Genomic DNA, 324 nt, shown 5'->3' with positions numbered 1-324 from the left:
CGGGCTCACCTGGACACCTGCGCCCCAGGGCCCCTCCGCATGCCCTGCCCTCTACCCCTTTCCGGTTCTCTGCACCCCGGCCCTTGCCCACCTCCCCGCCCTTCTCTGGGCGCCCCCTTCTGCCTGACTCGAAGGACCCAGGGGCCCGTGGGCAGCGGGCACGCGCGGTGGCTGCGCCTGTCCCCGACCTGGGACTCCGGGTGGAGGGGTTGCTCGCACCCTCGCTGTGGGTCACGCCGACTCCTGGGGTTGAGGCCCCCGTGGGGCTCTGCCGGCAGGACATCGGGCCGTGTTCAGCCGAGTTCCGGGACGGGGCGCTGGGGG

This window comes from Lipotes vexillifer, unplaced genomic scaffold (assembly GCF_000442215.2).
Source record: "Lipotes vexillifer unplaced genomic scaffold, Lipotes_vexillifer_v1.1 scaffold328, whole genome shotgun sequence".
NCBI classification, from domain to species: Eukaryota; Metazoa; Chordata; class Mammalia; order Artiodactyla; family Lipotidae; genus Lipotes; species Lipotes vexillifer.
Note: the sequence above shows the minus strand (reverse complement) of the source record.